At 40.8% G+C, this 26,875-nt stretch overlaps 1 long non-coding RNA gene across 1 annotated transcript in view; it reads left to right on the forward strand.

Moving 5' to 3' along the window:
- The first annotated feature begins 347 nt into the window (after nucleotides 1–347).
- LOC134359191 (uncharacterized) overlaps nucleotides 348–26,875 on the forward strand; it is a 55,230-nt gene continuing 28,702 nt past the window's right edge. The window contains exon 1 of the long non-coding RNA XR_010021061.1: nucleotides 348–403. This is a non-coding gene — a long non-coding RNA (uncharacterized LOC134359191). The remainder of the gene's footprint in view (nucleotides 404–26,875) is intronic.

A 26,875-nucleotide genomic window follows, 5' to 3' on the forward strand; every position in this document is an offset into this window, starting at 1 on the left:
CTCAGTTTCTTGTATGTGATTCAGTTTGTATGAATAACCAATATTTAATCAATTACAGAGCCAGCTGGCGGCGTAGTGGCATCAGTGCTGGACTTTGGAGCGAGAGGTCCCGAGTTTGAATTCAGCCGGCTCCCATTAAGAGCTGCTGATCTCTTAAAAAAACTCCCCTGGCAGAAGGCAGTGGCAAACCACTGCTGTAACTTGCCTAGTACGCGATTTCCCAATATGTCAGAGCAGCGTGGAAGGAAATTGTCTGCTACCTGGAAATAATTCCGGATGTGACATACCTATAAAAAAAAAAATCAATTACAGTGCCAAGCAAGAAATCTAGTGCACCATTGGACCCTGTTTTTCTGCAAGCCATTCAGCTGGAGATACAGTACAGCAAGAGAATGAAGATCAGGTGAGCATATTTACTCCCAACTCTGGTGATAGGGTATTCATTAGTTAAGGGAGCACACAGAACAAGATTTTCGGATGGTATGTTGCCTCCTGGGTGCTAGAGTTGGGGTTATCTCAGATCTAGTCCTCAGCATGCTTAGTGGGTAAGTGAACAGCCAGAAGTCGTGGTCCATGTAAGTACCAATGACAAGATTAGGACAAGTATAGGGAGCTCATGGAGTTAGGTGCTAAATTAAAGGGCAGGACCTCCAGAGTTGTGATCTCAAGATTGCTACCCATGTCATGTGCTAGTGAGGCCAGAACTAGGAAGATTATACAGTTTAATATGTGGCTAAGGAGCAGGTGTAGGAGGGAAGGCATAAGATGTTTGGATCATTAGGCTCTCTTCTAGGATAGGTGAGACCCGTACAGATGGGATAGTTTGCACCTGAACCAGAGGTGGACTAATATCATAGTGCGAAGGTTTGTTAATGCTGCACAGTGGGGTTTAAATAGAGTTGTAGGGGAATGGGAACCTGAGAATTAGAACATTTAGTGAAGATGTTGTGGAGGCAGATGTTGGTAACACCTCAGACAAAGTTAGGAATCAAAAGGTTGAGCATGGTGTGACTAGTGTCCTGAGCTGTGTATATTTCAATGCAAGAAGTATCATTGGAAAGGCAGTTAATGGTGCTCTGATGAGGCAGTTGGTTTACAAACAGATGCAATGTGTACTGAGGAAGGGCTGTTGATAGGGAAAAAATGAGTTGCAATTTAATAGGCAGATAAAAACGAAAGTGGCAAATACAGGACAAAAGGGTTGTATCTGAATGCGCACTGTATACGGAATAAGATAGATAAACTTGCAGCACAGTTCCAGATTGACGGGTATGATGTTGTAGGCGTCACTGAATCATGGCTGAAAGAATATAGCTAGGAGCTTAATGTCCAAGGATACACTTGTCTCTAAGCATTGTATTAAAAGGATAGGCAGGAAGGCAGTGGGGTTGCGTTGCCCTGTTGGTAAAAAATGAAATCAAATCATTACAAAGCGATGACATAGGGTTGGAAGGTATTGAATCATTGTAGATAGAGTTAAGGAACCGCAAGGGTGAAAAAAAACCCTGATGGGAGTTGTATGCAGACCGCCCAAACAGTAGTAAGGATGTGGCCTACAAATTACAACGGGAGATAGAAAATGTATGCCAAAAGGGCAATATTACAACAGTCACAGGGGACTTCAATATGCAGGTAGATTGGGAAAATCAGGTTGGAGCTGGATTCCAGGAGGGGAATTTCTAGATTGCCTATGAAATGGCTTTTTAGAGCAGCTCATAGTTGAGCCCACTGGAGGATCAGCTATTCTGGATTGGCTGTTCTACAATGAACCAGAATTGAATGAAGAGCTTAAGGTAAAAGAATGCTTAGAGACAAGTGATGTCCAAATGATCAAATTCACACTGAAATTTGAGAAGCTAATGTCAGATGTATCAGTATTACAGTGGAGTAAAGGGAAATACACAGGCATGAAGGAGGAGTTGGCTAGAATCGATTGGAGAAGAGTCCTGGCAGGGATGACATCAGTGCAGCAATGGCTGGAAATTCTGGAAGCAGTTCACAAGGCACGGAATATACATATTCCAAAGAGGAAGAAGTATTCTAAAGAAAAGACAACACAACAAGGAAAGTCAAAGCCACCATAAAAGCAAAAGAGAGCAAAAATTTGTGGGAAGATAGAGAATTAGGAAGCTTAAAAAACCAACAGAAGGCAATGAAAAACATCATTAAAAATGTAAAGATGAAAATCAGAAGTAAGCTAGCCAATAATATTAAAGAGGAAACCAAAAAGTTTCTTCAGGTACATAAAGTGTAAAAGAGAGGCAAGAGTAGATATCGGACTGCTGCAAAATGATGTTGGAGAGGTAGTAATGGGGGACGAGACTATGACGGATGAACCGAATAAGCATTTTGCAACAGTCTTCACTATGTGAGACACTAGCAGTATGGTGGAAGTTCCAGGTGCCATGGGTCATGAGATGTGTGAAGTTACCATAGCTGGTGAGAAGGTTCTCGGAAAACTGGAATGTCCGCAGGTGGATAAGTCACTTGCACCAGATGGTGTACGCCACAGAATTCTGAAAGACGTGGCTGAACCAATCATGGAGGCAGTAATGATCTTTCAAGAATCACTAGATTCTGGAATGGTTCCATGAGACTGGAAAATTGCAAGTGTTACTCCACTCTTCGAGAAAGGTGAGAGGCAGAAGAAGGGAGACTATTGGCCAGTTAGTCTGACCTCAGTGGTTGGGAAGATGTTGGGTCTGATTATTAAGGATGAGGTCACAGGATACTTGGAGGCACATGATAAAATAGACCGTAGTCAGCATGGTTTCCTAAAGGGAAAATCTTGCTTGAATAATCTATCTGAATTCTTTGAAGAAACAACAAGCAGGATAGACTGGAGAAATGGCTGATGTTGTGTACTTGGATTTTCTGAAGGCCTTTGACAAAGTGGCACACATGAGGCTGCTTAACAAGCTGTGAGCCTATGGTATTACAGGAAAGATCCTGCTTTGGAAAAAAAGGTGGCAGTTTGGCAGAAGGCAAAGAGTGGGAATAAAGGGAGCCTTATCTGGCTGCTGCCGGTGACTGGTGGTGCTACACAGGGGTCTGTGTTGGGACCGATTCTTTTTACATTATATGTTAATGATTTGAATGATGAAATTGATGGTTTTCTTGCAAAGTTTGCAGATGATATGAAGATAGGTGGAGGGCAGGTAGTTTTGAGGAAGTATTGGCTACAGAAGGATTTATGCAAATTAGGAGAACAGGCAAAGAAGTGGCAGATGTATTACTGTGTTGAAAGTGTATGGGTCATGCACTTTGCTAGAAGAAATGGAAAGGTTGACTATTTTCTAAATTGAGAGAAAATACAAAAAAAGAGACTTGGGGTCCTTGTGCAAGATCCCCTAAAGGTTACTCAGATAGGTATCTGAATAGGCAGAGCATCAAAGTTTATGGTGAGAAGGCGGGGGAGTGGGACTAAATGGGAGAATGATAAAATGGTGGAGCAGACTCGATGGGCCGAATGGCCAACTTCTGCTCCTTTGTTTTATGGTCTTACGGTCTTAATTTGCAGGTCAAGTTTGTGGTGAGGAAGGCAAATGCAATGTTAATGTTCATTTCAAGAGGACTAGAATAATCTGAAAATGGAGATGGTTCAAAGAATGTTCACGAAAATGTTTTTAGGAATGAATGGCTTGTCATATGAAAAGCATTTGATGGCTCTATTCCCTAGAATTCAGAAGAATAAGGGGTGACCTCATTGAAGCCTGTTGAATGGTGAAAGGCCTTGAGAGAGTGGATATGGAAGGGCCTAATTCTGCTCCTTTATCTTATGATTTAATTCCTCTGAACTCTGTTTCCAAAATGTCATATATACTATAGTACTGCCACTCCTACTAAAAGTGGAAATTCCTGGTGGCCAACCATTTTATTTCCCATTCCTGTCCCTGTTCCATGGCCTTCTCTTTTGCCATAATGAGGCCACCCTCAGAGTGAAGGAGCCAAACCTAATAATCCCCCAAGGTAGCCTCCAGCCTGATGGTATGAAGATCAATTTCTTTATTCCCTTTATTCCCACTCTTTGCCTTCTGCCAAACTGCCACATTTTTTTTCCAAAGCAGGATCTTTCCTGTAATACCATAGGCTCATAGCTTGTTAAGCAGCCTCATGTGTGCCACCTTGTCAAAGGCCTTCAGAAAATCCAAGTACACAACATCAGCCAATTCTCCAGTCTATCCTGCTTGTTGTTTCTTCAAAGGATTGGAGAGTGGCTCATGTTGTTCCGTAGTTTAAAAAAGGATCGAAAAGTAATCCGGGAAATTATAGGCCGGGAAGTTTAACGTCAGTAGTAGGTAAGTTATTGGAGGGAGTACTAAGAGACAGAATCTACAAGCATTTGGATAGACGGGCTTATTAGGGAGAGTCAACATGGCTTTGTGTGTGGTAGGTCATGTTTGACCAATCTGTTGGAGTTTTTCGAGGAGGTTACCAGGAAAGTGGATGAAGGGAAGGCAGTGGATATTGTCTACATGGACTTCAGTAAGGCCTTTGACAAGGTCCCGCATGGGCGGTTAGTTAGGAAAATTCAGTCGCTAGGTATACATGGAGAGGTGGTAAATTGGATTAGACATTGGCTCAATGGAAGAAGCCAGAGAGTGGTGGTAGAGAATTGCTTCTCTGAGTGGAGGCCTGTGACTAGTGGTGTGCCACAGGGATCAGTGCTGGGTCCATTGTTATTTGTCATCTATATCAATGATCTGGATGATAATGTGGTAAATTGGATCAGCAAGTTTGCTGATGATACAAAGATTGGAGGTGTAGTAGACAGTGAGGAAGGTTTTCAGAGCCTGCAGAGGGACTTGGACCAGCTGGAAAAATGGGCTGAAAAATGGCAGATGGAGTTTAATACTGACAGGTGTGAGGTATTGCACGTTGGAAGGACAAACCAATGTAGAACATACAGGGTTAATGGTAAGGCACTGAGGAGTGCAGTGGAACAGAGGGATCTGGGAATACAGATACAAAATTCCCTAAAAGTGTCGTCACAGGTAGATAGGGTCGTAAAGAGAGCTTCTGGTACATTGGCCTTTATTAATCGAAGTATTGAGTATAAGAGCTGGAATGTTATGATGAGGTTGTATAAGGCATTGGTGAGGCCGAATCTGGAGTATTGTGTTCAGTTTTGGTCACCAAATTACAGAAAGGATATAAATAAGGTTGAAAGAGTGCAGAGAAGGTTTACAAGGATGTTGCCGGGACTTGAGAAACTCAGTTACAGAGAAAGTTTGAATAGGTTAGGACTTTATTCCCTGGAACATAGAAGAATGAGGGGAGATTTGATAGAGGTATATAAAATTATGATGGGTATAGATAGAGTGAATGCAAGCAGGCTCTTTCCACTGAGGCAAGGGGAGAAAAAAACCAGAGGACATGGGTTAAGGGTGAGGGGGGAAAAGTTTAAAGGGAACATTAGGGGGGGCTTCTTCACACAGTGGTGGGAGTATGGAATGAGCTGCCAAACGAGGTGGTAAATGCGGGTTCTTTTTTAACATTTAAGAATAAATTGAACAGATACATGGATGGGAGGTGTATGGAGGGATATGGTCCGTGTGCAGGTCAGTGGGACTAGGCAGAAAATGGTTTGGCACAGCCAAAAAGGGCCAAGTTTCTATGGTTCCTTCTGACAATAGACAATAGACAATAGGTGCAGAAGTAGACCATTCGGCCCTTCGAGCCTGCACTGCCATTCTGAGATCATGGTTGATCATCTACTATCAATACCTGGTTTCTGCCTTGTCCCCATAACCCTTGATTCCCCTATCCATAAGATACCTATCTAGCTCCTCCTTGAAAGCATCCAGAGAATTGGCCTCCACTGTCTTCTGAGGCAGTGCGTTCCACACCTCCACAACTCTCTGGGAGAAGAAGTTCCTCCTCAACTCTGTCCTAAATGACCTACCCCTTATTCTTAAACCATGCCCTCTGGTACTGGACTCTCCCAGCATCTGGAACATATTTTCTGCCTTTATCTTGTCCAATCCCTTAATGATCTTATATGTCTCAATCAGATCCCCCCTCAATCTCCTTAATTCCAGCGTGTACAAGTCCAGTCTCTCTAACCTCTCTGCGTAAGACAGTCCGGACATCCCAGGAATTAACCTAGTGAACCTACGCTGCACCTCCTCCATAGCCAGGATGTCCTTCCTTAACCCTGGAGACCAAAACTGCACACAATACTCCAGGTGTGGTCTCACAGGGCCCTGTACAAATGCAAAAGGATTTCCTTGCTCTTGTACTCAATTCCCTTTGTAATAAAGGCCAAGATTCCATTAGCCTTCTTCACTGCCTGCTGCACTTGCTCATTCACCTTCAGAGACTGATGAACAAGTACTCCTAGATCTCTTTGTATTTCACCCTTACCTAACTCCACACCATTCAGATAATAATCTGCCTTCCTGTTCTTGCTCCCAAAGTGAATAACCTCACACTTATTCACATTAAACGCCATCTGCCAAGTCTCTGCCCACTCACCCAGCCTATCCAAGTCACCTTGAATTCTCCTAATATCCTCATCACATGTCACACTGCCACCCAGCTTAGTATCATCAGCAAACTTGCTGATGTTATTCACAATGCCTTCCTCTAAATCATTGACGTAAATCGTAAACTGCTGTGGTCCCAATACCGAGCCTTGTGGCACCCCACTAGTCACCACCTGCCATTCTGAGAAACACCTATTCACTGCCACCCTTTGCTTTCTATCTGCCAACCAGTTTTCTATCCATGTCAATATCCTCCCCCCAATGCCATGAGCTCTGATTTTACCCACCAATCTCCAATGTAGTACCTTATCAAATGCCTTCTGAAAGTCAAGGTACACCACATCCACTGGATCTCCCGCGTCTATCTTCCTGGTTACATCCTCGAAAAACTCCAGTAGATTAGTCAAGCAAGATTTGCCCTTGGTAAATCCATGCTGGCTCGGCCCAATCCTATCACTGCTATCAAGATATGCCGCTATTTCATCTTTAATAATGGACTCTAGCATCTTTCCCCTACTGATGTTAGGCTAACAGGGTGATAGTTCTCTGTTTTCTCCCTCCCTCCTTTCTTAAAAAGTGGGATAACATTATCCATTCGCCAATCCTCAGGAACTGATCCTGAATCTAAGGAACATTGGAAAATGATCACCAATGTATCCGTAATTTCCAGAGCCACCTCCTTTAGTACCCTAGAATGGTAAAAAACATCCTCCCCTTTTCATCTTCTTCTATTCCCCACTCCGGCCTCTTACCTCTTCTCCTCACCTGCCTATCACCGCTTGCAGCTGCACTCTTTCTTTCCTTTCTCCTATCGTCTATTCTCCCTTCATATCAGTTTCCTTCTTCTCCAGCCCTTTACCTTTCCTACCCACCTGGATTCAGCTATCATCTTCTAGATATTTCTCCATCCCCTTCCCCCAGCTATTTTTTTCTCGTCTTCTACCTTCTTTCCATCCTGGTGACGAATTTCGGCCCAATACGTCGACTGTCTATTCAGTCTATTCAGCATATAGATGCTGCCTGATCTGCTAAGCTCCTCTACATTTTGTGTCTGTTGCTTGTTGTTGTTGTCAAGTGCCATCAAGTCATCGTCGACTTATGGAGACGCTATAGATAGTTGCCCTGAATGATTTTTGATCCTCGCAAAGGCAGCTCATTGTTGATAATATTGTGTTCGTAGCTATCCTGATTGTGTCCAGTGTGTCCGTCCACCTGATTGGTGGCCTTCCTCTTTTCCATTGTCCTTCCACCTTGCTGAGCATGATATCCTTTTCCAGGGAGCTGTTTCTTCGCATGATGTGCCCAAGGTAAAATAGGGGGTGTGACGGGGTCCTGAATTACCCCTATAAACTGTGCTTGATTACCCCTATGAACTGTGCTTTTGTAAAGAGAAAGAGAGAGTTATTTAACACTGACATCTTGTTTTTAAGAGAGAGAGAGAGAGAGAGAGCGAGAGAGAGAGAGAGACGAAGACTGCTCACAGTATGTTTATACTTTCCCAAGGAGATTGCCTGCTTGTACATTCTTACGCAGACAGAGAAGGGAGGAGCTGTTATTTGAGAGACAGTTGGTACTCAGTACGGTGAGATAAGTAGAAGGTCAAGTGATAGATCTGACACACATGACTTTGGACACTGAATGAGCTTTGTTGTGCCCACAGAAAAAGTGGGTTTTGGAGGATCGATCAGTGGCTCTGGTAGTGTGAACAGGGCGTGACTGGTGGGGAGTTTTTTGTGGCCAACCCTCACCTGGGTTGATAGCTCCACCACAGAGGAATGGTCCCCTTTGTTGTGATCACAGTTGGTGACCTCTAAACGATTTTGAAGGACAACGGGAAGATCAACGGCATTAGCTCACCTGAAGACTCAAATCTCTCCCTCTCTCTCTCTCTCTCCATCACTACTCAACTCAATACCAGGAACTGAACTGAACTTTACTCCTCATCATAAGACTATCTATTTACCCCTAGACTTGAAGAATCTTGATTTTCATATATTTCCACACTTACTGATATACTTACTTATAGACTGTTATAATCATTGCTAACCTGTTTGATATATCTGCATTTATATTACTGTATTGCATAGTTACTAATAAATACCATTAGTTAGTAGCAATACTGGACTCCAAAGTGTTTTCCATTTCTGCTGGTTCTTTAACCCATCGCGGGGTACGTGACAGGGGGAGTCTTGTCATTTGAGCCTCCAGTTTGATCTCGCTGAGGACCAGTCCATTTGTTCTGTTAGAGGCCCACAAGATGCATAGTATTTTTCTCCAGTACCACAGTTCAAAGGTATCAATATGGCTCCTTTCCTTCTTCTTTACCATCCAACTTTTACATCCATATGATGTCGTTGAGAATACCATCGCCTGCACAAATCAAATTTTTGTATGTAGAGTTGAATTCCTGTTCCTGAGGATCTTCTCTAAATCCTTCATGGCTGCTCTGCCATTGGCAATTCTTAATTGGATTTCTTGACTGCTTACCACTTTGATGTTAATCATTGATCCAAGGAAGCTGAAACTGTTAACCACTTTCCTCACCATCAAAATTGAAATTGGTTGTGCTGCCAGTAGTCATAGTATGTTACATACAATATATTATATTTCAGATTTATGTTAAAGTACCAGCTTGAGGGATCCTATTTGGAACAAATAGAAAAATGTTCTGACCATTCAATTACTGCTGGCAGACTTTCAGATGATGATGAGAGGGCAATCGGCAGTGAGGCATTTAAGCTAGCTGAGTGGTGATACAGCAACAATTTTGCACTCATCGCCAGTAAGACCAAAGAACTGGGTGTGAACTTCTGAAAGGGTAAGATGAGGAAACCTACCAGTCCTCATAGAGGGACCAGAAGTGGAAAGGGTGAGCAATTTCAAGTTCCTGCATGTCAAGATCTCTGAGGATTTATCCTGGGAGCAACATATCGATGCATCTACAAAGAAGGCATGACAATGGCTATATTTCTTTATAGAGTTTGAAGAGATTTGTTATGTCACCAAGGCACTCACGAATTTCTGCAGATGTACTGATGTACAAGTGTTCTAACTGGTTTGGAATGGGGGGGGCTACAACGCAGGATTGAAAGAAGCTGCAGAAAGTTGTGAACTTTGTTACGAGAATACACATAAAATTAAGATGTTTGCTGGCCTGGGCTAGCATCAGTGGCATCAGCAGTTGGTCTGCCACCTGCCCTCAGGGGAAGGAGAGATAAGGAACAATGGAGCAGCGTCTGGAGATGTGTAATGAAGGGATGTGGGAGGAAGAGCTGTCTGGAGCGGCTCCCCCCTTTGAACCCTGAACTGTTTGAAGTGATGGACAGGCGACACCCCAGCAGGGGGATAAAAAGGGACAGGTTCGCTAAGACAGACACACACGCCACCCGAGGTAACGAGACCCTGGAAGCGGTGCGCCTCTCACGAGTGGTGAGAAGTATCGGACAACGCACAGGGTGGAAAGGTACGATCAGCGGGAACCCGGTGTGTGTCCGCCCTTGCCTGGGTGCCGGGTTCACTGCAGAGGATCGACCGCATCTGGAGGAGGGGTCACAGTCGGTGACCTCAGGTGACATCACCAAGGACCCGCCCAAATGCTGTTTGTGAGCCATCTCGCTGGTCTGTGAGTGAAGCTGTGCTGAATGATGAGTTGTTCCTATTCTATGTCTCTCTTCCCCCACCTTGTCCATCGCCATGGCAACGATTACTGCGAACTGAACTACTAACTGGATGAACTTTGAGTCATTTTGAAATTGGTCATTTACCCCTAGACAACGATAGAGCTTGATTGATGCTGTTATCTTAATTCTGTGCACATGTGCGTTTATCATCGCTGAACTGTTGCATTTATTATCCTTTCGATTAATGTGTTGCTTGTTTCTTTAATAAAACTTTCTTAGTTCTAGTACTCCAGACTCCAACTGAGTGATCCATTTCTGCTGGTTTGGTAACCCAGTTACGGGGTACGTAACAACTTAGTCAGCTCCATCATGGGCACTGGTATCCATAGTATCCAGGATATTTTCAAGGGATGATAACTTAATAAAGGCAGCATCCATCATTAAGGACCCGATGCCTTTTTCTCATTGCTACGATCAGGGAAGAGGTGCAAAAGCCTGAAGGCACACACTCAATGATGCAGGAATAGCTTCTTCCCCTCTGCCATCCAATTTCTGAATGAATATTGAACCCATGCACACTACCTCACTGCTATTTCAGTTTTTATTTTTTCACTACCTATTTAATCTCTCTCTCTCCCCCCTCTCCGGCTCTCTCTCTCTCTCTCTCTCTCTCTCTCTCTCTATTTATTTATTGTAAATCATGTTTTTCCCACTATAATCATGTATGGTATTGCATTATGCTGCTGCTGAAAAGGCAACAAATTTCGTGACTTATGCCAGTGACAGTAAACCTGATACTGATTCTGAAATGTTTTCATAAAAATACTGGACTCAGTATTTTTTCTCATTCACTTACTAAGACAGTGGAGTAAGATATTACAAGAAAATTACTACAGGAACAAATTTTCAGTGGGGATAACAGTGTTTAAAAGGTAGTAAAGCATTTCATGTTGTGTGGAAGTCGTAACATGGGGTGGGGTGCAGAGCTGGGATGAGCATCAGAAAGAAGACTGAGATTCACTGATTTATCTTCGAGCAGAAATATGGACCAGAATATGGAGTCATCAAGTTTCTAGAAAAGGACAGCACAGAAACAGGCCTTTCAGCCCATCCAGTCCTTGCTGAGCCAATAAACTACCTACTCCCTTCAACCTGCACCAGACCCAGTGTCCTCCGTACCCCTACCAACCATGCAACTATCCAAGCATCTCTTAAACCTATGACCTTTAGTAATCCCACCCAACCTCAGTGGAAAAAGCCTGCTTGAGTTTAGCCTATCTATACCCTTCATAATTTTGTAGACCTCTTTCAAATCTCCTTCCGATCTTCTATGTTCCATGGTATAAAGTCCTAACCTATTCATTTTTTTCATATAAATCAGGTCCTCCAGACCCAGCAACATTGTTGTAAATTTTCTTTATATGCTTTCAACCTTATTTACATCTTTACATACTCCAAATTAGGCTTGACCAATGTCTTAAACAAACTTCAACATAACATTCCATCTCCAGTACTCGATTCTTTGATTTACGAAGGCTAATGTGCCAGAAGCTTTCTGTACGACCTTTTCAATCTGTGACACCACTTCCAAGTAATTATGTATTTGTATTCCCAGATCCCTTTGTTCTACTGCACTCCACAGGATTCCTCAAGTCTAATAACAGGAGATGTTGGCAGAAGCAATGAGGGCAACCTCCACATAATGCGGAAGAGGCTTAATAATCTCAACATGACTAAAATATGAAAAAACAGTGTTGTTCATGAGCTCAAATAAAGGTAACAGAAATATAATGCATTGCCAGTACCATCTTCTGAGTATCCAGAAGATGGAGTAGGAGGTAAGGTGCCGGTCACAGACCAAAGAAGAATTTCATTCTGTATATATTGCTGAAGTCTGGAATAGGCTACATGTAGACACATATACACACACACACACACACACACACACACACACACACACACACACACAGGGACATTTGAATTTGTAGACGCTTGATCAATGGACTAACTTACAAGGACTCTTCACCTCATGTTCTCTTTATTGCTTCTTTCTTTCTTTTTGCATTTTCAATTTGTTGCCATGTTGCCTTTTGCACACTTCTCAGATTGTTTATTCTGGTATGGCTGTTATTCTATGCATTTATTGAGTATGAAAATGAATCATAGGCTTGTACATGTTGACATATATGTACTTTGTTCACAAATTTACTTCGAACATTGAACTTCAAACTTGCATTTGTGAAGTGCTAGATGACTTGGTGATGGGGTAGGAGGGGCAAAGCCACTTACTAAGTTTAATAAGATTCACATCTCCCATACCCACAAAATTTTTTGAGCCAAGTTACATGCCTCAACAGCAAATTAGCTAATTCAACCTGAAAGGAAGAGATAGCAAGAAGGCTCTTGGCAAGAGGCCAGAAACTAATTGGAATAAAGGCACATTTAGTGAAGGATCCATCATGGTAAGTGAAAAGTGTCTACAGTAATTGGTATACTCATAGCTCATATGATATATATGATATTGTGAATTGGACTCTGTAGTTCACATTAGAATTGGTTTCTGGTCACTTATTTTTGGTTATTATTTTGGGCCATTTTGAATCGGTGTGGCCTACAAATAACAAATACTGAGCTGAATTGAATGTGCCTGGACTCTTTCAATTTTGTCTTTTATATTCTGTGTTTTTCACTTTTTTTTGTTGCTGTTTGCGTGATTTTATTTTGCACGTGGAGAGTGTTGACTTCTATGCTTTGAACAGGTTCAATGACTTTCTTTGTTTCATGGCTGTCTGCGGGGAAGATGAATCTTAGGGTTGTACACTGCATTTGTAGTTTGACAATAAATGTAATTTGAAATTTGAATAAATGCAACTTAGGTTTAAGAGATAAAGTGTTTCAAAGAACTCAGTAGTATGATGTCTGGTGTAGCGTTCAATGGTAGACATTTAAATGGGAGAAATCCACAGGCAAAGCCAATTGCAGAATCAAAAGAATGGGAAGTTTTGGGGAACATTAATTACCCCCATTATATAAAATACAGAAACAACATTATTGCCTGCTGAGAAGAACCAGAGCCTAGAACAATGTGTTTTTACAGTGCTTTCTCTTTGGCCTAGCAGTGTAATCTCTCAGGGGATTGGATACTTGAAAATGTTATTTAAATATAATGACCTCATACCTCATCCTGATCCTGTACTGATGGTCTTAGGTGAGAGTGTCGAGAATTTAATTGAAAAAGGTTTTGCCCTGGTTCCCCAAATCCTCTCCAGCATCTCCAGGATTCAAGGATATAATTAAAAGCACTCTTGGTTGGAGGGAATTAGCTGTAACAAATCACAAGAGGTTTGATATTAGTCAAGAAGGTGATAACTTTGAGAAGTGTGCTTATCAAAATACTCTCCCAAAGGTAACATTTAAGTGCTAAATGAAGTGCAGAAGAGTACACTGCTGAAACAGCATCGCTTAAAGAAAAGTACCTCTATCATTATAAGAAGTGAAGTGCTATCCTTGCAATTATTTCCATCTACTGCTCCTCTTCACCCCTATTTAGAAATTTGGACCTAGGTAAATCTCTTTTCCATGGATTGAAATCATTGAATATCCTACCTAACACCACTTTGGAACCACCATCCCCCGATGAGCAGCTGTAATTCAGAATAAAAAAACATACCTTTTTCTCAATAAATCTAAAGTGATTGCTAAAATTAATGATTCATAAAAGATTTGTGGAGTAGTTTCAAATTTGTAGTTGGGTTTCACAGATCCTGATTCAAATTCAAAATTGTTACAGGATTATTAAAACATCAAGGGATTGAATTTCTGGAAAGATTCTATGAATACAGATTAAACATTGTTGGAATATCCAGGCCATCCAAAAGTTTCGATCACCTGAAAAACAGACAGATATGGATGGTTATTTCGAGAGGGTAACTAATCATTTTGTGCAGTCTTGGAATCAATCTAAATAGCAGATTATATATATATATATACAGTATGTGTCTAAGACTTTTTGCACAGTACTGTGTGATATATGATATCGAAGGATAGAAGAATACAAAGTTCTCAATATGTTCTCTGTATTTAGAGGAAAGTAAACTACAAATTTATTTATGAGGATTTACAGAATAGTGTCAGATGTCTTGGGACTGTGAGGATTCTTGAAAGATAAAGGCAGAACACACATGCACAAGAATGCCACTACCTGCAAGTTCCCACTAAATCATGCTATTTTGACCTTGAAATGTAACAGTATTTATTCATTATTGGTGGTCAAAACCCTGGAACTTGCCACTTGACAGCTCTGAGGGATTAACTGCTATGGTCCCTGAACACACCTCACCACCAGCTTCTCAAGGGCAAGTAGACATCCTCAGTAAAAGTTGGTCTTCCCATCATGCCATGTTTGATGTTTTGTTACAAAGTAATGGTAATGATATAATATTACTTTGATGTTATATTCTGATGTCAAGGTGTCAAAGGGTTTTTACAAATTATAATTATATAAACATACAGGAGTGAAACTATTCACAAAAAATAAATTCAAGATTGTTTAATTTCATTTCCAGTACACAAGTGTAAAGGAGAACACAGTAATTGTTACTCAAGATCAAATGCAGTGTAAAAAACACATTAAGATAAAGAACACAATACAAAACACAATAAGTATAATAAGCTTATATACATAGATTGATTGTATGTACATAAAGTAACTCTAGGTATAGAAGTGTCTGTACGTAAGGTGACTCTGACAGGAGATGATAAAGTAGTGTTGGTGGGGGATGTGATGTAGTTGGTTCTCGGGTGGAAGTATTAATCAGCCTTACTGCTTGGGGTAAGCAACTGTTCTTCAGTCTAGTGGGCCTACTGTAGATGCCACATAGCCTCCGCCCTAATGGGAGTGGAACAAACAGTCCATGAGCAGTGTGGGTGGAATTCTTCATGATATTGCTGACCTTTTTTCCTGCATCTTTCTCTATATAGAGTATTGTGCAATAATCTTAGCCACATATATACAGTATAGCTAGGGAGCCTAACAGCTTTGCATAGCACTGTCGTAATTTTATGTATTGCACAGTACTGCTGCCACATATAAAAAAAACAAATTTCATGACATATGTGAGTGATGATCAACCTGATTCTGACATGGGTCTCTATTGTGGACTGAGAGTGGGAAGGGGGCAGAGAGAGGGAATCATGGTTGGGAAAAGGGGAAGAGAAATGCGAAGGAATGGGAAGCACCGGAAAGTTGTTCTGAATGATCAATAAACCAATTGTTTGGAATCAAATGACCTTGCCTACTGACTCAAGGCTGGGTGTCTCTGCACCCGCACCACCCCGCACCCTGGCACTCCTTCTCTGCCACCTTTCCCACACCCCTCTCGTGGCGCACCACCTTATCCTTTCTCAACATCCTTTGCTCCCGCCAGATTTACAAACTCACTCTCCATTGCATGTTGACAAATACAGTACCGTGCAAAAGTCTTAGGCACCCTAGCTATATATATATGCCTATGGCTTTTGCATAGAACTATATGTCCTTGATGGTGGATAGGGTGGTGCCAGTGATGCACTGGACAGTCTTGACTAATCATGTAGAGCCTTACTCTTCACCTCAGTGCAGTTTCTGTATCATGCAGTGATGCAGCATGTTAGGATGCTCTCTACCCCGCATCTGTAGAAGGCTGTGAATATTGATGTGCATTGCCCAGCTCTCCTCAGCCTCCTTAGAAAGTGGAGGTGTTGGTAAGCTTCCTTGATCATGTAGGATGTAATCTGGGACCATGAGAGTTTGTGCGAGATGTAACCAAAAGTGAAGCTAACAAGTGTCCAAGCAGTTTAATTTCTCAAGTTCATACACATGAGTAGCCTCCAGTCTTCCATGAGCCCAAGTCTATTTTTCTCTCATTATTCTAAATCTTCTCTGGCCAAATAACAACTACTGATCACATTAGCTCAGATATATGAATAATGCAGTATTTATTCTTCTAATTAAATTGTACTCAATTTTCCAAATTGTAATATCAAAATGTAATAAGCTCCATGATGAAACCATATTAAAATAATTCAAGTTAATTTTCACTTGGTCCTTTAATTATTGTAGCTTGTGGCCGTTGAAAATTCATTAAAAGATGTTTGCTAAATATCTTGATGAAAAGTAGGCAATCTATGTTATTGTTTCTCTTTAATTGTTAAGTGACAGATTCAATCATTAATTTGTAATTAATTTAGCGAGTGGTTTCATTCACATATGATGTTTTGGGCTCATCTGTTCTGAAGATTTGACTGTTACACTACATGAAGCATGAAAGGACACATTCCAATCATCTTTCATACACATCACATTTGCAATGCACAAGCTTCCATTGTTTATAATTAACTGTAATTTATAAGGAAACCTTTTATATCTGAGACAGGATAGACATGAAATCCTTAAATATTTCACACCTCCTTTTGACACAGAGGAGACCATTTGACTCATTGAGTTTATGCCACCTGCTGGTGTCTACATTCTTTCAGTATTTAATTTTTGAGGGTTTTATATTTTTGTGGGGGAGGAGCAAGTGAAGAAAATTAGGGATAAAATACTTGAAAATAGAGGAAAGACAGCTGAAGAACCTTTTTACTATATCTGGCAAGTGAAGGGTCGAGTGGTTGCAGAGAATTCTGTGATTGGAGGCAGTAATTATCCTTCAATTCTATTTTGATCGGTCCCTGCATCCAGATGTCAATGAAAAACACAGTGGAAAATCAGACTGTGCAGAACTAAACTGAATATTCCCAGACTGTTTCAATGACTGAGGTCTGATGTTTTATATTCTGTATATTGCTTATTTTTTGTCATTTATGTGATTTCTTGTTTTTTTGTTTTTTGCACATTGGGTGTTTGATATCTTGTTTGAACAGGTTCCATAGTGTTTCCATGTTTCATGGCTGTCTGTGGGAAGACAAATCTCAGGGTTGTAAAGTGCATGATAATTTGATAATAAATGTACTTTGAATCACTGAATCTCTCTAATTTAGGGGAGATTACAAGGGGCCATTAAGACAAACAGGACAAGAATACGGATCATCGGATGGAATTGTGCAGTATACTGGAAGCAATGGGCTGATTCAATAATTTGCTGAAGTTGGAACTTCTGAAAAATGGAAGTGCAAAGTGAATTTGGAGCCTGTTCAATTGACATAATTTTAATGTAACTAAAATAAAAATAAGAATGAGAGCAAGAGAGTTTAAAAGAGGTAGGTCTACCCTATAAGGCTAGAACTTGCAGGTGTGAATTGGGATGATGTTTTTGCAGGGAAGTGTACTATGGACATGTGGTCGATGTTTAGGGATCTCTTGCAGGATGTTAGGGATAAATTTGTCCCGGTGAGGAAGATAAAGAATGTTAGGGTGAAGGAACCATAGGTGACAAGTGAGGTGGAAAATCTAGTCAAGTGGAAGAAGGCAGCATACAGGAATTTTAAGAAGCAAGGATCAGGTGGGTCCTATTGAGGAATATACGGTAGCAAGAAAGGAGCTTAAGAAGGGGCTGAGAAGAGCAAGAAGGGGGCATGAGAAGGCCTTGGTGAGTAGGGTAAAGGAAAACCCCAAGGCAATCTTCAATAATGTGAAGAAAAAAAGGATGACAGGAGTGAAGGTAGGACTGATTAGAGAAAAAGGTGGGAAGATATGCCTGAACGCTGTGGAAGTGAGCGAGATCCTCAATAAATACTTCTCTTCGGTATTCACCAATGAGAGGGAACTTGATGACCATGGGGACAATATGAATGAGGTTGATGTTCTGGAGCATGTTGATATTAAGGGAGAGGAGGTGTTGGAGTTGTTAAAATATATTAGGACGGATAAGTCACCGGGGCCTGATGGAATATTCCCCAGGCTGCTCCACAAGGCGAGCAAAGAGATTGCTGAGCCTCTGGCTAGGATCCTTATGTCCTTGTTGTCCACAGGAATGGTACCGGAGGACTGGAGGGAGGCAAATGTTTTCCCCTTGTTCAAAAAAGGTAGTAGGGATAGTCCGGGTAATTATAGACCAGTGCACCTTACGCCTGTGGTGGAAAAGCTGTTGGAAAGGATTCTTAGAGATAGGATCTATGGACATTTAGAGAATCATGATCTGATCAGGGACAGTCAGCATGGCTTTGTGAAGGGAAGATCGTGTCTTACAAGCCTGATAAAGTTTTTGAGGAGGCATATAGATGAGGGTAGTGCAGTGGATGTGATCTACATGGATTTTAGTAAGGCATTTGACAAGGATCCACATGATATGCTTATTCAGGAAGTCAAAAGGCATGGGATCCAGGGAAGTTTGGCCAGGTGGATTCAGAATTGGCTTGCCTGCAGAAGGCAGAGGGTCGTGGTGGAGGGAGTACATTTGGAATAGAGGGTTGTGACAAGTGGTGTCCCACAAGGATCAGTTCTGGGACTCTACTTTTTGTGATTTTTATTAACGACCTGGATGTGGGGGTAGAAGGGTGGGTTGGCAAGTTTTCAGATAACACAAAGGTTGGTGGTGGTGTAGATAGTGTAGCGGATTGTCGAAGATTGCAGCGAGACATTGATAGGATGCAGAAGTGTGCTGAGAAGTGGTAGATGGAGTTCAACTCGGAGAAGTGTGGGGTGGTACACTTTGGAAGGACAAACTCCAAGGCAGAATACAAAGTAAATGGCAGGATACTTGGTGGAGGAGCAGAGGGATCTGGGGGTACATGTCCACAGATCCCTGAAAGTTGCCTCACAGGTAGATATGGTAGTTAAGAAAGCTTATGGGGTGTTAGCTTTCATAAGTCGAGGGATAGAGTTTAAGAGTTGTGCGGTAATGATGCAGCTCTATAAAACTCTGGTTAGGCCACACTTGGAGTACTGTGTCCTGTTCTAGTTGCCTCACTATAGGAAGGATGTGGAAGCATTGGAAAGGGTACAGAGGAGATTTACCAGGATGCTGCCTTGTTTAGAGAGTATGCATTATGATCAGAGATTAGGGGAGCTAGGACTTTACTCTTTGGAGAGAAGGAGGATGAGAGGAGACATGATAGAGGTGTACAAGATAATAAGAGGAATAGACAGAGTGGATAGCCAGCACCTCTTCCCCAGGGCACCACTGCTTAATACAAGGGGACGTGGCTTTAAGGTAAGGGGTGGGAAGTTCAAGGGGGATATTAGAGGAAAGTTTTTTACTCAGAGAGTGGTTGGTGCATGAAATGCACTGCCTGAGTCAGTGGTGGAGGCAGATACACTAGTGAAATTTAAGAGACTACTAGACAGGTATATGGAGGAGTTTAAGGTAGGGGGTTACATGGGAGGCAGGGTTTGAGGGCCGGCACAACATTGTGGGCTGAAGAGCCTGTACTGTGCTGTACTATTCTATGTTCTTGAGGCTTGCTTGTGAATTTCACGTTACAGGACTTGAAGGGGCAAGTTTTCTAACTGTTAATTAATTGCAAGTTGACTAGCTAATTAGCAAATTAACAGCAGCCAATAAAAATGAAGGTATGATCAAACAGAGTGGCCAGAGAAATAATGAAGCATATATTGTTTAAATGTAGTGCCTATGGGGTGTAAAAGAAACATCTAATTTTGAAGTTGAGATCTTTGGGACAGACACAGCTTACCATGGAAAGTTTATTAATATATCACGGCTATTGTAATGTATATTCTGTTAGTGTGTATTTGAGTTTCTGAAAAGCCTTAGACTTCTTGTTATTATTTAAGTTTTTGGGGGAGAGGGTAATTTAGTTGGTATCCTATCTGCCTCTTTCCTCCATATACCAATTCGGTAGGTGGTGGGGAGAAGGAAGAAGAAAGAGAAGAAGGAGAAGAAGAAGGAGGAGGAGAAGGAGGAGGAGGAAAAGGAGAAGAAGGAGAAGTAGAAGAAGAAGGAGAAGGAGATGGAGACTATCAGAGGTCCTTATGAGATTTAAATGGAACATTGTTCACAAGGCTTGGTTGAGTGATTATGGTTGGAACAAATGACTGAGCCTGCTGTTGGGAGATTTCTCTCATGCAGGAATGGGTGTAAAGATGGTAGGAAGTGACGGAGAAGACAGAGGTTGTGAACAGAAGGTGGTATTATGTGACAGGAATTGTATGGAGAAAGATGAATGGCAGGTTTCTGAGAAACAGGAGAAGTACGTTGCTGATTGAGAATTGTAGTGGCTTATCATTCAGTGATGAAGGCAGTAATCAGGATTTAAATGAAAATGGAAGGAAGTGTTTAAGGTCTTATTAAGATTTGAATGTGACCTATTTCTGATGGCAATTCAGTTAGATGAACTAAGGATTTGAAAAAAAAAGCATTAGAACATATTGTGGGTGCAACATCTTTAAGAGTTGGGAGGCAAGGTAAGCCATTTGAGGAAAGTTTTGGGGCTAAAAGCTGTGGGAGGAAGGAAATTAACACCAATGAAGTATATTGAATGATTGTGGCTTTGGGGAGTAATCCATGGAGTGCCTCATTCAGGGTTCCCAACCTGATGTCCACGGACCCCTCAGTTAATGATTTTGGTCCAAAGCATTAAAATGTTTGGGAACCTCTGCTCCAGATGTATCCAGCGGCCAAGTTGAAATAATTTAGTCAGGGAGGGGGAAAAATTGTGAATACTAAATGTTTAAAAGGGTTTCATGATGGAGTAAGAATAGATAGCTTATTGACATTGTTAAATTTGTTGGGGGAAAATTGTTGACGGATAATGTTAATTTAGGTTGAATAAGTTAGATGGTTCAAGTCTATGTGTCACCCCCCTCTGAAATGTTTTCAATGCCGGAATTTGGCCAGCAGTAGCTGTGTGTAAGGGTAAAGTGGTGTGGTAAATATGGTGGAGAACATAATTATGGCAATCATGGAGAGAGTGTTTGGCTAAAATGTGGCGATGGTGGAGAATATTGCTCTGCTCATGCAGGGTGTCCTGTATATAAGAAAGCTGTGGAAGGGCAGTGTGTTTGGGTGGATATGGCATATCATATGCAAAGGCTGTTCGGAAAGTGCAGAAGACAGGGTCAATGGGACCTATTAATATCCAGCATACAGATAGATTAAAAACAGTGTATAGAGTGCTTGATTATATAACAAAAGATTCTCTTATTGCTGATAAACTAAAGTTTTTCACTTTCATGGCAGTTGTGTAGACTGCACAGTACAAACTGAAAGTAGGACAGAAAAATTAATATTGTATTAAAATCTGCAGAAAAACTTCCAGAGACAGAAGACTTAACTATAGAACTTAGTAATGATGCTTTACAAGGAGGAATAAGTAATGATAATTGTTTTACTAATCGTGGAATGGAATATTAAGAACCTGTTGGCTAATGGTCAAGAATTTAAGAAATTCGTTTAAGATTTACCAAATAAACCTGATGTTGTGTACAAGAAACCTGGCTGAAATCTTGTCTAAGTTTCTAGATATAAGGTATTCTTCAAAGGTTTAAAAGGCACATTTAATGTCAGAAAAATATATACAATATACATCCTGAAATGCTTCTTCTTTGCAACCGTCTACAAAAACATAGGATTGCCCCCAAAGAATGAATGACAGTTAGATGTTAGAACCCAAATGTACCCCCCCCCCCAGCTTCCCTCCCTCCTCCGCGTAAGCGGCAGCAAGCAACAGTCCCCTTTCCCCCCACCGGTAAAAAAGCATCAGCACTTGTCACCGAGCACTCAAGCGTGAGCAAAGCAACAGCAAAGATAAAGACTTGCAGTACTCCCAAAATTACTTGTCACCTGGTGTTTGACAAACCACAGGCTCTCTCTCTCTCTCCCTAATAAGGGAGAAAGGGATATCTCCATTTCACAGCAAGAGGGGAGACATAACAAGCAACTCACTGGTTTACAATGTTAAGAGTCTGTTGTCTCACTTTTTCTGAGCTCTGTGCCCAAAAATCTCAGGTCTCCGGGCACACAGCGTTAGATCTTCTAACTCCCACGACACACTGACCTCCAATCCCCCTCTGTCTCCAGAACCATGAAATCTTGGGCACCTGAAGGTGAGTGAAGCTCGTAGGCCGCGCCCTTGGCATGCCTAATAACGGCCAGTCTTGATACCCCGAGATCGGGTCCCATTCCCACAAAAAAACGTAGTCAGCGTGTAACTCAAGGTCAGGGTCTTCTAAAGAACCCTGAAAGGGAAAAATAGAACTATTAAAGACAGAAATAGAGCTGTTTCCGGAGATGCAAACAAAGGAGTTGCCGTTAGGTGCCATTGATTCTCCTAAGCTCTTGATATAAGACATGATCGGAAAAGGAGGAGTGGCTACTTTTGTCAAAAATGAGATAGCACATAGTTATGGAAATTAGAGTTGTTTATGGTGTTTGAAATTTGGGGAAACAATACTAAACTACACATAATAATTTTTTATAACATCTGTGAAAGGTTCACGCCTGATATATTGGAAAGTGTGGGTGGAAATGGGGAAAAATGAGGTTATATGGTGTGGGGATTTCAATGCTCATTGCACTCTGTGGGGTTGTAGTGGCATAGGTGTGAATAGGACAGTGGTGGAACACTTTCTGAAGGAAAGTGGTGCGCTTGAATGTTGGTAGGGGTATATGGATAAATCTCTTTAACAACGGTGTTTCTGCTGTAGTCCTTATGCTGGCACCTGAGGATATAACGAGGGTGTGTAACTAGGATACAACAAGGGGGAGTGATCATGATACAAAAATGTAGAGTGATCATTTCCCATTATCTGTACAATGAGAATAGATGCGTATCAGATGAAAGGTTCTCATATCTCAAGATGAAATTTTAGAAAGGGAAATTGTGATGTATTTGATGATTTATGTGTAAGTAGATTTCTTGATCATTTGGCTTCGGAGGATATTGAGTTGAATAATATTACTTTTTGCTTTGTGCTCAACTCAATAGCTAAGGAATCAATTTCCAGAACATTGGGAGATAATAAAAGGAGAGCTGTTCCGTGGCAGATGGATGAATGTAAAAGAGCTGTGAAGGTGCCAAATAAATCTTTTATGAGAGTTAAGCAGTGGTACTCCTGTTCATTTTTCATACAATATAAAAAAAGGTTTAGCTATAGTTAGAAAAGTTGTAAGAAGGGCAGAGAAAATTCATTGAAGTATGTACTGTGATAGCATTGAGGAAGAGATCCAGGCAGGGGAAGTTTGGGGTATGATACAGAAAATGGGGGTGAGGATGGTGGGGAGAAAACTTGATGCATTACCAGTTTTATATGATGGGGAGAAAGTTGCAATTACTGACACTGGAAAAAGCAGAATTATGAGCCAAAACAGATACCAGTGGACATAGTTGGGTCAATTTAAGTAAAGAAAAGAGGGCTTATAAAGAAGCAGTTTTAGCAAGCAATCCTCAGATTGATGAGAAAAAAGTGTGTTCCAGTTCCTGCTTCAATGTCAAATTTACATTGTCTGAATTTACAAGGGCAAGTAATAGTGCTGGTCAGACATCACCCGGGAAAGATGATATTTGTTATAATATGATTCCACGGTTATCAGATTTGAAACTTATGTTGGTTTGAAATTCTTTAATACAATATGGGTTAAAGGGCAACTTCATGCTTTCTGGAAATTTGCAGTTATTATCCTATATTGAAACCTGGTGAGGATCAATCAAGTTCTTGTAGTTATAGACCTATTTTGCTAACTTCACATGTATGTAAGATAATGGAATGAATTGTTATAGCAAAGCTTTCTTATTTAGTGGAAAGTAGTAGAAAATTAGCTGTATACCAATCTGGAATTCATAAAGGGAGAATGACCATGGACTCGGTGTTAAGTTGGAAATCTGATATTCAAAAGGCCCAAGTTAATAATCAGTGGTAGCAGTTTTCTTTGATTTAGAGAAAGCATATGATACATTATGGACACAGGGGGTTGCTACTTAAACTGGAAAAGATGAGATAGGTGGTAGAATTTTCAATTGGATTCAAGATTTGTTGTGTGATAGGAAGATACAAGTTGGGGTGGGAGCAACATTCTCTAAGGAGTATGAGATAGAGAATGGGATTCCACAGGGGAGTGTATGTTGTCCACTCCTTTTAATGTTATGATTAATGATATTTTCTATATATATTAGCTCAGACATTTCCAAATCATTATATATGGATGGTGATGCAGTGTGAAAGAGAGGCAGGAATATGAATTATATAGTTAGGAGAATGCAGGCAGGTGTTAATGAAATACAGTAAGGAGGATGTTGGTGGGTGCTTAAATTTTCTGTTGCAAAGACTAAATTATTTGTTTTTCTAAAAGGAACATTATACCCACAATTGAACTTAAGTTATGGTAAATCTCTTAAACAAGAGTTCCTAGATGTATGGATGGACACAAGTCTAACATGGAAGGTGCATGTGAATAAAATCCTGGAGAAGTATATATTTTAAAAAAACATTAATGTGTTCAGGTGCTTAATTGATTCAGATGTGAATAGGAAGTCACTTAAGCAAATGTATATTGCTCTAATCAGATGTGTCTTTGATTATTGGCACTTTACTTGTGGGTAAGCCTCTCCAGTGATCATAAATCTCCTAGATAAAGTTCATGCTCAGCATTCAGATTATGTTGTGATGCTGTTAAATCATCCTGAATTTCAGCATTACTGATTGAAATGGGTGAAGTACCTTTACATCTATACAAGTTACTGTCAGCAGGGTTTATTGGGTTAATGTGAGAGGGCATAAGGTTGGTCATCCAATAGTGGCAATATCTGTAGAATGTTGGGAGCATTACATTCATAAGGTCTTCAGATTTGGGTGGATGGGAAATGAATGGGCGTAAAATTTTAGGTTGTTTAATATGTTTATGGTCTCAGGGTGCTCCTTTCTGACACTCCTCCATGGTTTTCCCCTTTGCCTGTGGTTGATTTAAGTTTTCAAGAATCGACAAGATGAAGAATGATTGTTTACCAGTGGCACAGGATGTTCTGCAATAATTTGGAGTGACACTGTAGCTTAGTGGTTAGCATAATGCTCTGCTGTCCAAGCAACCTGGGTTCAATTCCAGCTGCTGCATTTGTATATTTGCCCTGCGTCCACATGGGTTTCCTTTGGGTGCTCCAGTTTCCTTCCACAGTCCAAAGACATACCGGTTAGTAGGTTAATTGCTCATTGTAAACTGACCTGTGATTAGGCTAGTGTTAAATAAGGAGTTGCTGGGCAGTATGGCTCAGAGGGCCAGAAGGGCTTACTCTGAGCCGTATCTTAATAAATAATAAAAAAATATGCAAGGCAGACATTATGGCTTCTTACGTATCTACACAGATAGTTCAAAAGTTCTGGTGACAGTTCATTCAGGTGATACTGTTTGTATTCCAAAGTTTCTGGTGACTATCAGACAAAGATTATCAAAGTATGAGTATTTGTATCTGAGATGGTTGCTATCATTTTAGCCTTGAAATGAATCAAAGAAGTATGCCCTGATGATGCACTACTTTGCTCTAATTTGTCCTTGCCTTTGACATCTATTAAAATGGATATTTCAAATTGTAGGCCAGGTATTCCTATTGAGGTTGTAGGCTGCAGTGTCCAGGCTTGTGGGTTACTTACGGGTCCCTGCCCAAGTTGGGGTTGAAGGAAATGGGGTGGCATTCCAAGCAAATAATCACAAGTCAAAGGTATAAGAGTCGAATTTTGCATCCGCTTTTTGCATTAAGGGGAGGTGAAAGTCATAATTAAGAAGTTTATTTGATCACTTTGGCAACAAAGTAGGAATACAGAAAAGGAAGGATGACACTTACAATATATAAAATTTGAGGATGGTGGGAACTCAACTGGAAAGTGGGAATAAAAGGAGGGAAGAGGTTATACTTGCATGTTTACATATGGATATACGAGGTGGAATAATTCCTTGTTCAGAGTTAATAGGTGTGATACATTGGCATTTGTAGGGGTGCACTTATCAAGAAATGGTGCAGCATTTATTGAATGTTTGACTGCAGTTCCTGTGAGGTGCAAAGGCAATATCTAATTGCTAAATTGAGATCTTAGGGTCAGACACAGTTTAACATGGAAAACTGGTTAGGATCTCATTGCCATCGTAATGGATGTAAGTGTATATTTGACTTTGTGAAAAGCTTTAGAATTTTTTGATACTATTTGAGTATTTTTGAGGGGGAACTTTGCTCCACATTCCAACACAATAAGTGGTGGTATTGCACCTTATGTTGGTCTGCCAGCTGTCATTAAATCTTACAAGAAGAAACAGTAGAGTGGCCATTTAGATGTGGCCAAGTGTGTGATTGGGGAGATAAGGCTTTAGTATGAAGATGCAGAGTAAGTGGTCCAGGTATTGGAAGTGAGAGTAGATTATTAAAGAGGCTTTGGTCAAATGGCACAGATAAGGATTCAAGCTTCTGTTGATTATGTGACTTATTGTAAGCAGGGTTACAGAAAGTTCAAAGTCAATTTATTATCAAAGTAGTTATATGTCACCATATACAAACCTGAGATTAATGTTCTTGCAACCATACTCAATAACTCCATAATAAAATCAATGAAAGACCTCACCAGCATGGGCTTTCAACCAGTGTGTAAAAGACAACAAACTGTAAATAGAAAAATAAATAATAATAATAATAAATAAATTTATTAGGAGATTTGATAGAGGTATACAAAATTATGAGGGATATAGATAAGGTAAATGCAAGCAGGCTTTTTCACTGAGGTTGGGTGGGACTATACTAGAAGTCTGGGTTAAGGACGAAAGGTGAAATGTTTAAAGGAAATTTCTTCACTCAGAGGGTCGTGAGTGTGAGAAATGAGCTGCGAGCGCAAGTAATGCGTGTGATCTCCATTTC

The sequence above is a fragment of the Mobula hypostoma genome, chromosome 20 (assembly GCF_963921235.1).
Source record: "Mobula hypostoma chromosome 20, sMobHyp1.1, whole genome shotgun sequence".
In the NCBI taxonomy this organism is placed as follows: Eukaryota; Metazoa; Chordata; class Chondrichthyes; order Myliobatiformes; family Myliobatidae; genus Mobula; species Mobula hypostoma.